General features: G+C 36.4%; 1 long non-coding RNA gene across 1 annotated transcript; it reads right to left on the bottom strand.

The window, feature by feature from the left end:
* Positions 1-761: 761 nt before the first annotated feature.
* LOC126500914 (uncharacterized) lies at positions 762-10,359 on the bottom strand. The gene is made up of 6 exons (XR_007591462.1): positions 10,194-10,359; positions 5,867-6,092; positions 5,593-5,769; positions 4,517-4,811; positions 2,842-3,968; positions 762-1,387 (listed from the first exon to the last, which is right to left on the bottom strand). It is a non-coding gene; the product is annotated as an uncharacterized lncRNA (long non-coding RNA).
* Positions 10,360-13,410: the final 3,051 nt, after the last annotated feature.

The raw sequence follows: 13,410 nt of genomic DNA, 5'->3' as shown, positions 1-13,410 counted from the left end.
CTCAGATTCAGTATATACAGTGGGCTATGTAAGAAGGATTAAATATAATGATAAAATGTCACTGAAGGAATTCTTTAAACCATTAGAAGTTGCAACTAAATTAAGAGATTTGTAGACAAAATATTACAAACTATGTTACAACAATTTTCTTTGTTTCTTGTCCACAAGAATAGGGATGGTATCTTAGGTAATGGACAAAAATGTGTATAACCCATAGAAAACAATGCTTTTAACTTCAAACTCAAGCTTAATGAAATGTTGCATAATGCATTGTGAAAATTTATGTGGGAAAGTATTAAAAAATAGATAATGTCAGGTAACTCATTAAGACTGTAATTTTCCTAAGTGCCAAAGGATTAGATTATCATCATTTCCTGGAATTCCTTAAAAGTATTGACGCTGTCCTTTGTAACTTTGCAGAAGTAAGATAAGGTTTAGTTGAGAATCAATGTTGGAAAGATTTTTGACTTGTGGCATGTTATCATTTCCTTTGCATTATTAAAAAAAAATTGGAGCTAGAGAGATGATGCCACACATAGTTGGTTTTGTTTTGGTTTTGGTTTTTGGTTTTGTTGTTGGTGGTGGTATGTTTGTTTTCTTTTGTTTTTGTTTTTGCTTTTTTTTTTTTTTTTTTTGAAACAGGTTTCTCTGTAACTTTGGTGCCTGTCCTAAAACTAGCTATTGTAGACCAGGGTCACCACAAACTCACAGAAATCCACCTGCCTCTGCCTCCCAAGTGCTGGGATTAAATGTGTGCGACATCACCGCCCGGCAAGTTAAGAGTTAGCTGCTCCTGCAGAAGACCTGGGTTATGTTCCCAGCATCCGCATCAGTTGGCTCATAACTGCTTCACTCTAATTTTAGGAGATCCATCATCCTATTTCAGCCTCAGTGGACACCTACATACAGATGCTGTACATAAACTAATGGGTTATATTTAGGAAGTGATCTCCTGTGCGAATGTATTCAAGTTTATTTCCCACTTTCTCTTCAGTGAGGTCCAGTGTGGCTGGCTTTTTGTTGAGGTCTTTAACCCATTTGAACTGGAGTTTTGTGCATGGTGTTCCATATGGATCTATTTACATTATTCTACAAGTTGATATCTAGTTATGCTATCACCATTTGTTAAACATGCTTTATTTTTTCCATTTCATATTTTTTGCTTTTTTGTCAAAAATCAGGTGTTTGTTGGTATATGGATTCAATGGGTCTTTGATTCAATTCCATTGGTCTTCCTGTCTGTTTTTTATGCCAATACCAGGTTGTTTTATCACTGTAGCCCTGTAGTAGAGTTTGAAGTTAGGAGTTGTGATGCCTTCAGAATTTCCTTTGTTGTGCAGGATTGTCTAGTCTATCCTGGGTATTTTGTTTTTCCATGTGAAGTTACCTGTCAGAATGTCCAAGATAAAAAAAAAAAAACTGATGAAAGCTTATGCTAGAGAGGATATGGGGTAAGGGGAATGTTTCTCCATTGCTGTTGGGAGTGCAGACTTGTACAGCCACAATGAAAATCAGTATGGCAATTTCTCAGAAAATTAGGAAACAAGACCTCAAGACCCATCAGTAACACTGTTGGGTATATAACTAAATGATGCTCAATCATACTGCAAGGACATGTGCTCAACTGTTCATAGCAGCATTATTTGTAATAGCCAGAACCTGAAAACAACCTAAATTCTCCTCAACAGAAGAATGGCTAAAGAAAATGTGGTTCATTAACACAATGGAATACTACACACCAGTAAAACATGACATTTTGAAATTTGCATGCAAATGGATGGGTCAAGAAAAAAAACATTCGATGAGGTAACTCAGACCTAGAAAGACAAATATAATATGTATTCACTCCTAGGTGACTTGTAGACAAAAAGCAAAGGAAAAAAAAAAACACCCTGCAGTCCACAATCCCAGAGAACCTAGACAACAAAGAGGACCTCAAGAGAGACATACATAGGAAAGGTAAAGATATAAGATCTCCTGAGTAAATTGGGAGAGTGGGGGTCACGAGAAGGGGTAGAAGGGGACAGGGAGGATGGGACAGGAGTGGAGAAAGATGTATAGGTCAATAAAAACAATTTCAAAAAGAGTAATAAAAACTAATAAAAATAAAATGTATATTTGCCTTCCTGTATCTCTCTTTACTAACTAAATATTACTAACATCAAAAAAAAAGATTACTGTTTGAGGCCTTTTTGCTTCTGTGTGGTGATCAACGTCATGAAAATATACACAGACCTTCTTTTTGCTATCTGTTTTTTTTTTTTGGTGTTGGTGTATCCTAACAGTGGCCTAAGGCAATTCTTTATCCAGTGTGACCCAGAGAAAACAGGAGTTTGGATACCCCTTTTGCAGGGAAGGTCTAGAAAGTGGTCCATGCATGGTCATAGAAGCCTGCTGGAGATGGCGTTCAGTGCTGCTGACCAGGACTTGGCACAAGCTCAGGCCTATAGCAGTGCTACACTTCCTCCAGTTAGGCCTGATGCCTAAAGGTTCCACAAACTCCCTAAGCAGTGTCCCCAGTTGGGGACGTAGTGTTGGAGTACAGAACCTGCAGAGGCTCTTCACATTCAAACCAAAACACTTCACATTCAAACCAAAACACTTTTTACCTCCATTGACGCTGTGCTAATGAAATTACTTCATTACTAACATCTGTCCTTTAGTACCGTGCCACCAGTTGGGGACGTAGTGTTGGAGTACAGGATCTGCAGAGGCTTTTCACTTTCAAACCAAAACACTTCTTACCTCCATTGACCCTGCACTAATGAAATTACTTTATTACTAACATCTGGTGTGTGGTACTCAAATTAGTTACACTAGTGTTAAATCTTTTTGTTTTACCTAGGAGTAACTGAGGCAAGGCAATAACTCAAAGGAAACTCTCTTGTGCCTCTCAGTGACTGACACTGATGTTTCAGGACTTGTCAGATCTGCTATCTGGCAATCTCATCCTAGAAAAAAGAAAGTCATTTCCATGTAGAGCAGGTTGTTCTCTACCACAAATGCCTTCTTCTAACTGCACAGGTTGAAAATTGACATTGACAACAGGCTCCTTTTAAACGTATACTGTAAAACGAAATTCCTGATTTTCCCCAAGTGTTTATGCCTCCTGCCTGATGCTGTAACTGCAACTGATCCAATAAAATTTGAAGGTGGGGCTGAACAAATAGGTTCTAAGGCTAAGAGCACTGGTTGCTCTCCCAGCACCAATGACTAACAGTGTCTTTAATTCTAGCCAGATCTAGCAGACTCTATACCCCAATGATGTTTACAGTGTTTTGTGCATGTGATACACAGACACCCATGCAGTCAAAAAACCCATACACATGAAATAAAACATAAATACATCTTTAAAATGTTATAATTAAGTGACTGATAAAATTGTTGTTTCCTGCCATCAAGTGGAAGATGCCATTTCATTCTAGTTATTGATTGAAAGCCTACCCAGAGAGGTGGTGTAAATCTCAATAAACACATTCTGAATGACTTCTAAAACAAACAAGCCACAAACAATGGGAGTCTAGATAATAAGCAGTCAGACCAAAGGTTTGAAGGAATGGAATGAAGAGTCAATGGTAAGTGAGTCTGGAGATTCACAGGTATGCTCATGAGCTTGCCCTCTTTGTCCTTGTCTCCAGTAAGCTAAGATGCCTTCTTCTTTAGAGCACCTGAGATTTTCTAGTGATGTTTCTTCTGGCAACATTAGCAGACCCAGTACAGGCACTGGAAAGCTCAAGTGTCTGCCTGTTAGTCCCCCACGGAGAAAACCCCCACCAATGAAGATTCAATACTCATCTTCCAGCAGATGGGCAAGATTGCTTTGTTTCCCAGTGCCAAGCCATTGAAAAGCATGCTCATCGATTTATCTTGTCATAGATTTTCCTTTCTTTCCTTTGCCACCTCTCCATCATACAGAGTGCCTTCTAATGAAAATACTTGATTTGAAATGCTTACTTCACAATCAAGATCTGCAGGAAACCAAAGAAAGACAGGTAGCTCTGTGAAAACTGAGAGTTTTTGAGGAAAAGCTAGCTCACCTTGGCATGCCAATCTGTAAATTTATGCAGTTTTTTTTTGGTTAATGTATGGGATAAATTCCCAGAGCTGATGAGCATGAAAATAGCAAGATCAACAAGATGTGATGAGCCCAGGGTTCAAGTTAGTTGCTGATACTTCCACCTTAGGACACCCAAGCATCATTGCTGGTAATATTTGCAATCACATAAAAACACTCTGCTACAGAGATCCCCAGAGGGCTCAGAGGCTCACTTATGAGTCTTTGTAATAGCCACTTGCAAAACTTCTTAATAACATTAGTGCAGTGAACACTAGGAAATTGTTACTGATTAATTTAAAAGCAAGCTAAATAGTTAATTTGGAAATTTCTCTGTGACCATTTCTGGAGACATTAACCAGCTCTGTAAATTCTGCCAAGTCAGTTAATCTCCCCGGCTTTATTTCCCACATGTAAAATAGAAAGTGCACTAGATACTTCAGTAAAATGTTTATAAAATACCCAGATTGTCGTTTATGACAAGTATTCCAAAAGTCATAGTTAAAGGACATCTTTCCATTATTTCTGCAGAATGAATGTCGGTGTTTTCTGAGCATGGCTTAGTAGGTTGTAGACGTGCCTTTTAGAAATCACAGGGTTTGGTACATCATTCTCTTCAGCAATGTACTAAGTTACTCCCTCCAGGTCTGAATGAGAAAATGTGTTCGTTCTCTATTCAATCATGTAAAGAAGACTCTTTAGTCATCACTGAAGCTTTGCCAGGTGGAAATCATCAGGTTTTTCTCCTTTCCAGTCACTAAAGGCAGAACATAAAAGTTTAGATAATGTAAATAGGTTAGCTGTGACTGCCTCTATTTTACACATTGGAGTAATTGCTAGTTCTAGATATTTTCTTCAGTTATCACTTGTTTTTCTTTCTTCTTATTCATCAACAGAAGTTCATTCTTGAGGAATACTTCCAAGCACTGTAACTATAAGATAGTGCTAACATCAGGAGAGATATAGCAATATCATTTTCCAGGATTTTAGCCTTAAGCTGCTTTAACCCCAGAGTACATTGTGGAAAGTAATTAAATAACATATTTCACAGAGAACAAAGAATATTTGGTAATGGAGTCTTTGAGTATGGGTAATAAGTGGAGAGGTAACTGAAGAAGAGTGAGTACTGATGGGCAGAAAGTTCTACACTATCAGAGCATAAAGGTGAGGCATTGAACTGGGCATGGTTAATATCTTAAATGCTTTGTCTATTTAGTCAGGCTTTATATGAGCAAATTTGTGGATGCAAACCAAGTAGAAACTGACCAGTGAGATGAGAGGTAAGAAATGACACGACAGGAACGACTTGAGGAAGACAAAATGCACAGAGAGGGGGAAACACCTTATGGTAAAGCTCCATGAAGCAGGAAGTCAACAGGCAGGGCTCATATTTGGATTAAGAGCATCTGGGTTAGAAGAGGGTATTGGAGTGCATACTTTATAGAGGCTCAGTAAAATGCAGCACAAAGGATAAATAAGGGCTCATTTTGGTTGGAGTATAAAATAAGTGAAAGATAATTTAATAAGAAGATGATTACCTCTATACTATGAAATCCTCCTCTTCAAACACATGCATTTATTCTGTGGAATAATACATAGTCAGCAATTCCCAGTTGAGGACAGTGACTACTTCAGGAATGAGTACTTTCAGGAATAGGACTAGGATGTTGTAATAAGGCCATTTGTTTATTTCCTGGCCACCTAGCAGCTCATACCTGAAATAATCACACAGAAACATATTATTTAAAACACTGCTTGGCCCATTAGCTCTACTTTCTTATTGGCTAATACTTATATCTTAATTTAACCCACCTCCATTAAGCTGTGTATTGCCATGTGGCAGTGGCTTATTGGGTAAAGTTCCAGCATCTGTCTCGTGTGGAGCTACATGGCTTCTCTCCAACTCCTCTTTTTCTCCCAGCATTCAGTTTAGTTTTCCCTGCCTACCTCTATACACTGCACAGGCCCAAGACAATTTCTTTATTAACCAATGGTATTCACAGCATACAAAGGGGAATTCCACATCACCTTCAGTTTTCTGTTTAAATAAAAAAGAAAGGTTTTAATTTTAACATAGTAAAATTACATATAACAAAACAGGTATCAAGCAAGAATTACAGTTATAATATTTATATCTATGTTATCTTTTATCATAACTAAGGAAAACTGTAAATATAAGTATAAATTCTTCAACTCCATCAAAGACTCCAGAAGAATATAACATTACCTAAGTAAACAGAAAGTACATAGTAAGTAACTTCTAAAACTCTGGAATTGACAGAGACATCTTGCTACATGGAAGATTACCCAAAGATCTTCTGTACCATTGAGGCATCCTTCTTCAGACTACAGGCCCATAGTACCCAGCAGACTTTTCCATAAAATAGGATATTTCAAAGAGAGTTCCACCTATATTGGCAATTTGTCAGGAACTTTCTACTGTGTCCTGCAGAATTTCTGGCACAGCAAACCATCAATCAGTCCAGGAAAGAACAGTTTCTTGCTCAAATGACTAGCAAACTCCCTAAGGAGCCTCTTCTATACCCATCATCCTCTTGAAGTAGCTTGGTGCTGCCAGGAACAGATGTGTCTAACTGTCATGAAAAGTTCTAACTTCTTAAAACATTTAAATACCATTATATAAAGGTCTTTGAAAGATTTGAAGAATGCCTATCCTTCTGAAATACATCTCTGTCCAACTAAAAAATCTAACTAACATGACTACAAGCTTGACTATTATTGATGATTATCTATTAACCTATATTTCTTAATTTTATTTTACATTTTTAAATGAACTACACAATCACAATACCTTAAGAGCAGAAATATACATATAACAAGATTGACCTTAAGTTTGTATCAATAAACCATTATTAATACCAATACAAATCTCTATAGCATATGCCCCTTTAAACATTACAAACCATATTTGAGAATACAAGCATAGTTCTCTCCAAACTGCTTCCTGCTGTTTATTGGGTGAAGTAATTTTTTGAGAGGTGTTCAAGGTCTCCAACTTCTTCTTTCTCCCAGCATTCAGTTTGGTTTTCCCCGCCTACTACTATTTCCTGCACATGCCCAAGACTATTTATTTATTAACCAATGGTATTCATAGCATACAGAGAGGAATCGGACATCAGTGGGATTCTAACCTAGCCTCCTTGCCTTTTCATTTACGTGCCAAAGGCAAACATAGTAACTTCCAATTTCATACAATATGGAACTCATGAACCTGCGTCATTTAATGACAGAAAACAGTAGCTGGATATTTCAAGATATTCAAAGGCACAGAAGTTTCCTTATATATATCATTTATAAGGAATAGTGAGGATTTAATGTAACCATGGGAAAGAGATTTGAATAAACTTCCTCTATTGTTTTACGTTTGTACCTGGTACAGTTGAAAATGAGAAGAAGCATAAAACATAAAATATTATATACAGAAAGAAGGGACATTTTAAAACCATACTTTGAAAGTAATAAGCTTAGTATAACTGCCTCAGTACACAAACATTCCTTTTGGAGCATCACATTAATGCCAAATGTGTATTTATGCCCTCATAAGCTTTAGACAACTAAGAAAGCTGAAAGTGGAAGAGGAGTTTTCCCCAGGGAAGAACATACCACTGGTTGTCAAATACCAAACTGGCTTCCTTGAAAACATACATACAAGTAACATTATACACAGACTATGCAGTTTATGTTTCAGAACATACACACACACACACACACACACACACACACACACACACACACACACAAACAATAAGTAAAAAAGAGACAAGGAATATGAAGGTGAGTGTGGAGGAACATATGAGAGGTTTTGATGGAGAAAAGCAAAGGGAAATGCCATAATTTTATTATAATCTGAGAATAAAAATAGTTTTAAAAACTAAAAATTATATAAATGGATATCTATGCCTGTGTCTGAATCAGTCTCTGTCTAATTGAATTCTTGGCTCTAATTATGTTTATTCTGTTTTGTTTTGTTTTGTTTTATTGGTTTTCTGAAACAGGGTTTCTCCATAGCTCTGGAGCCTGTTCTGAAACTTGCTCTGTAGACCAGACTAGCTTCAAACTCACTGAAATTCACCTGCCTCTGCCTCCCAAGTGCTGGGATTAAAGGTGTGTGCCGCCATGACCCAGCCTATTTCTGTATATTTTCTAATATCCAAAACATAGTTTTTTTCACTTTTAAAAAGTTTTGGTTTTTATGTTACCAGATAATCAAAACTAATTACTGATAGTTTATATATTTTATGAACATTGCATGTGTGGAGATTATTATGTATCTGAATACGCATGGTGTCAAGGCAATGGAACATGCTGTGGATAATTATTTAATCCTTTAACATGTGGAGACAAGGTAGCTAGTCAGTTGAATAAACCAAAACACAACATTGAGCTGAACTGATTGGCAGTGGCCACTGTGTTTGACAGAGTTGAAGAATCATTAGAATTGAAATCAAGGGCTCTGATCTTTGTATCTATTCTGATATATATAGAGCTTACAGACTTTCTGTAAAATATTTGGTGACAGTGCCCTCTAAAATTGTGACCAGTGAACCATCTCTAAAGACTCACTCACAATTACCACTGATATTGAAACAATTAAACTCACCATGAAAGATTTTGTACATAATAAGCTATTTGGAATCATCATATGTTTTCTAGGTGTTTTTTTAGGTGTTCAGATGTTTAAGGACAACAATCTAGACATTCGGCAACTAAAACTTACAATTATATCTATTTGTTTTGATTTTCTCTTGTGGATTTTGAAGTCATGATAATCATAATTGAGCTACAATTTCCTGCACTTTGGAATCTCTTTGATGTTTTCTTGTCTTTCTATCTTTCATCAAATAGCTTGTCTCAGCTAAGTTGGTGTAACCTAAATAGCTCTCAGGGTTCCACAGCATGGGAAGCTGCATTTTCAGGATAACACCTGGGTACCACTTTTTGAAAAACAATTCTGAAAGCAAAACAATATCCCGAAAGTACAACTACTTAGCCTTGATTATAGGGTATCATAGATCTAACCAATACTACCATGCTCATAGACTTTATTTAGAAAATACATAATTATTTTCTGAAATACTGAGCAGCCTGCACCAAAGTCTCAGAAAACACTTCAAATCAAAAGTAGTCAATCTTTGCCAGTAAGATACAGGAAGAAACTAAAAGAACAAATTCCCTTACTCTGAAAAAGGAGATCATATTGTCATTTTAGAGAATGATAGTTTTGGAGATCTTTGAAATGCTATTTTTATGTTTCCATCATGGATGTGATGTAATGTCATTTAATGAACTCTATGTCAAAGAGCAGTCATTAGTATAGATAGCACCCTTTTTCATAGCCCTTAATACAAATTATTAGCCAATAGGTACAACAGGAATAAATAATTCATGAAAATGTGAATATGCTATGTAGATATAACAATTGTAAACATCCCTGGATCAAACTTGTAATGAAAATTTCAATTGCAAGCATCTCTTAGAAATAAAAAAAGGTATATAAAAAGGAGATTAATGTAATTAGAACTTTTTAAGTCATAAAATGCAATGTAAAAGTAAGCAATTTTTAAATCTATTAAGTGCAGTCTATAACTTATAAAGGTGAAAGCGAAATGGATGAATTAAGGTGAAAATAGAGATTAAAATATTGAAAAACTTCAGTAAAACTTTACAACCTACATTCAAAAATACCTTTGTGTGAAATCATTATGCCAGGGATTAGGATTCAAGAGTCCTTGCAGCCATGACTTTCAGGCTCCTCATAGCTAGAGCTCACACAAAAGTAAATAAAGAAGCTACGTGTAAAAATGTGTCTCTATCATCTCCACCTTGGGGATTACAGTTCTCTGAGGTTCCTGGCCAGCTAGTTAGCCTGCTTAGGATCTCTAGACTCAAAAGTTACACTGTCTCAATAAACATGGCAGACAATACCTGAGAAACAGTAGCCAAAGTTGTGCTCAGGCCTCCTCTCTCACACATGCTCACAGGAATGAACACACACACACACACACACCTTGTAAATAATTTTAGTGGGTACAAGGTCATTGTTCACACAGATGAACTCTAGGCAAACAAGGAAAGTTAAATACGCAGCTTTATCTCCTCAAAGGATAGAGATATTTACCTGTTTTCCACCCAGAATTCTGGGAATGGATGTAGTTTACAACCTATGGATCTTTTGCTATCTCCAGGTCTGTCTCCTCATGGTCACACTTGTACCTTAGGTGTCCTTTCATGGTACTGAAGAAGTCCCAGCTTGGGCCATCAGGAGAGGGACATAACCAGCTACACTTGATTCAAGGCCTTGGGCTGGGTTCCTATGGAATCTTAACTGAAGTACATACTGCTACCCTGGATACATCTGAACAACAATATTTATCACCTCCACTATCCAAACAAGAACATTAGTGCTTTTTACAGTAAGTCAGAGGTGAATAGATGAGAAATAAATAGTATTTAAGCCTCAACTAAAATTCACAGCACTTAAAAGATTGCCATTAAGTCTCCACAAATGAGAAGACAGTTCAGAACCATCTACTTAATTGTCTAATTTTCATGCTCAAAACTAAAAAAGAGAATTTAAGTACAATTTGCTTGATAATGTCTTATTTTAAGTTACAAAATATCCTCTGATTTTTTTTCATTTTCTATGACTTTTAAATGTGGTGGAGAGCTTAACAAAATGTAGAAAAATTCCTAATTTGAATCATAAAAGGAGGTAAAATGTTGGCAAACATATACAAAGAATGTGACTTGTGCACAACTTAAATTATTCTATAATTGAACTTTCAATATTTTTGAATGAGAAGAAATGTATCTTCAGGCTACAGAGTATGCAGATCAGCCCCATAGGTATGAGAGTCGATATCATTTTTATTGAGAAAAGGATCATACACTTAGAGAAGTGGAGACAGGTAGATTCTGAGTTACATTGACCTAGGAGGGTAAAAACTACTTAATCTAGCATTTTCTTTCTAAGTTTTATAAATTTTTTAGCCTTTTAAAGATATGTAGTAGAACGTGAAGCTAGTATATTGTTATATAAAATTAAATACATAGTTTTGAGAAAGTGGAGGCAGAGTAATGGGGGTATGGAAAGCCTAGGGGGATGTTCTCAAAGTATCATTTGTAAAGATCACAGCGAAATCCAAATGTTTTGTGCCTTAGTCTGCTTATGTATCTTACATGTCAGTGATAATTCCTGTCAGAGCTTCCAAATTCTGGAACTAGGTACCAAAGGATGAACCACAGCTTTTTGAGCATCCATCCATCCACCCATTCATCCATTCATCCATCCATCCATCCACCCGTACATCTATCCATCATGTATGACACAGTTAACTGTCTATTGTAGTGCCTTTATTCCTTGTTCTGATTATCTAAGCACAGTTTGTCAGTTTGGTGTTGTGACTCATTATTGCTCTTCTGTCCACAACTTAAACTAATTTTCTGATCAATTCATCCAGAAAGTCACTGCTCCAGGCTAGCATCATCCTGGGCCTCATGTTTAGCTTTGTATAGCCAGTCTCTTACATCAGGCTCTACCTAGTGGACAACTCTAAACAAAGAGCATGACTTCCATAGAGCTATGGTGCCGTGAGCAGGAACAGCAGGACTGCTTCCTAGGATAGTAGGAATCCCGAAGAGTCTTCCCTGGCTGTATCTGAGAAGACCAGCAATGTTCTGAGGGCTCTTGCTTTGTAAGAAGACACTGTTTAGAGAAGGTTACACTAATCAAAAGCACAACCCTCATTTCTTAATCTGTTCTTCACAGCCTCACAGATGTGCAGAATCCTTGGGAAACGTGGCAAACCATCCAGGTGGTCCAACAATTTTGATAATATCATAGCTTTGTTTTTGTTTATTTGTTTGTTTGTTGTCAAAGGGCTGCTCCCTACTTTGGTCTACAGAGTCCAGAGCCTTTCCACCCTGACACCAAAACTCTTTATATTGTTGTATTTGAGCATAGCTCAAAGTGATTTAGTGAGATCTAGTTTATATGATACTTCCCTGGAGTGTAGCTATTTATACATTTTATAAGTAAATGAATGTGCCTGTACTTTATCTACAGCTATTTTTAGAAATACAAGAAACAATTAGCATACTAAAATATTTATTAAAGTGTTTTACATGCCAGTGGAAATATACAAAATAACTTAACAGGGACAGTAATTGATAATTATCAAATATCCTCTCAGAAATGGCCATTAGTGTTATGAAGGAAACCTGTGAATTGAGATGCTTAGCAAGTTTTGGAGGTAGGAGAAATATGCATAGAAAAGGTTGCCTGGCACCATAATGACTTGATAGATGTAATGATGACCTACTCATTTTATTTTCCAATTATCTCATATCACATTTTGATTCTAAAATAAAACTAAGACCACATTGAAAAAGATCAGATATTTTAAACCTAAAGAACCTGCTGGGGAAGGGAAAATAAATATACTTTCTGCTTTACATTTTTATTTTGCAAAGATTGTTCAAAGAGAAAAAGATAACAGTGAGACAGCTTACTGACTTGAAAAATAAGGGTCTCCAAGATGTAGCACTATTTTCTTTACAGTTTTTCTGAGCATCAGACTGGATAAATGTAAGCATTTGACTTAATTCTCAATGAAGCCTCTGCTTAAGACAGTCTATTATTTAGAAATATCATCATCAACATACTACTCTTGATTTCAGATAAAATGTATATTTCTTTTTAAAACAATCACATGAAACAGAAATTAAAAAAAAAGTTTTAGCAACAACAAACTCAGCAAACATCACATAGTAAAACCCATGCTTTAGCCACCACAGTGACATCTGGTGAGAAAAGGAGTTATCAAAGGCATCCTGCTGGTAGGTTCTATGCAAGAAACCATGCCACCTCACTTTCTTGTCATATCTCCTGCAAAAACCTCAAAATTTGTCAGACTCTACCTTTCAAAAAGAAATATTAAGTATAATTCAGAATATGAATGCAATCCATGCAATTAATTCAATATATACAAAAATACAATCTTTATTAGGGATGCACTCCAAGATGAGGTGCAGAAAGTAATTTTGAATGGACAAATAGAAAATACCCTTTAAAATTACTAATAGTCTTTTTTGTAATACCTAGCCCAGATAGTCTGTACCTATGTCACATCAATGTCACATTCTAGATTTGATTGACCCTCCTATTCATGCAAACTGCCCATAAATGTAGAACAATTTCTTCTAAGGCCTAGAATGGTTTTTGTTGTGAAGGATCTTAACAGTGAGGTTCTGGGATAGTGGGCATCCTACATGAAGTGAAGGAAGGGCCTTAGCATCTTCTCCCAGAAGCATGAAACATGCCTCTTCTTTCCTGC

This window comes from Alexandromys fortis, unplaced genomic scaffold (genome assembly GCF_014885135.2).
Source record: "Alexandromys fortis isolate MF-2015 unplaced genomic scaffold, M_Fortis_MF-2015_v1.1 scaffold_7, whole genome shotgun sequence".
Lineage (NCBI taxonomy): Eukaryota > Metazoa > Chordata > Mammalia > Rodentia > Cricetidae > Alexandromys > Alexandromys fortis.
Note: the sequence above shows the minus strand (reverse complement) of the source record. Positions and strands in the feature narration are given on the sequence as shown.